Genomic DNA, 473 nt, shown 5'->3' with positions numbered 1-473 from the left:
TGCAGACAGTATTTAGTTGGATCATATGCAGAATTCTTGCTTGACAGTGTCTGTGTGTGTTTGTGTATATATTTTCTTTGAAATTTTAATATATTATACTTCTGCCTTCTGGCCCCCCATTGTTTCTGATAAGAAATTGATGGTTAATCTTTATATCACAAGTTGCCTTTTTTCTTGCTGTTGTTAAGATTCTTTTTGATTTTCATTTTTCTCCATTTGATTATATCTTTCTCTGGATCATTTTAAGTTTACCTGGAGTTTGTTGAGCTTCTTGAATGTGTAGATTCATGTCTTTCATCAAATTTGAAAATTTTTTGGCTATTATTTCTTCAAATATTCTTTCTACCCCCTTTTTTTCTCTTTTCCCCTTTGGGGACATCCATCATACACGTGTTGTTTTGCTTGATGGTGTAACACAAGTCCCTTAGACTTTGTTCAGTTTTCTTCCTCTTATTTTCTTTCTGCTACTCAGA

Source organism: Propithecus coquereli, unplaced genomic scaffold, assembly GCF_000956105.1.
Source record: "Propithecus coquereli isolate 6110/MARCELLA unplaced genomic scaffold, Pcoq_1.0 Scaffold67, whole genome shotgun sequence".
In the NCBI taxonomy this organism is placed as follows: domain Eukaryota; kingdom Metazoa; phylum Chordata; class Mammalia; order Primates; family Indriidae; genus Propithecus; species Propithecus coquereli.
This window is presented reverse-complemented; position numbering follows the sequence as displayed.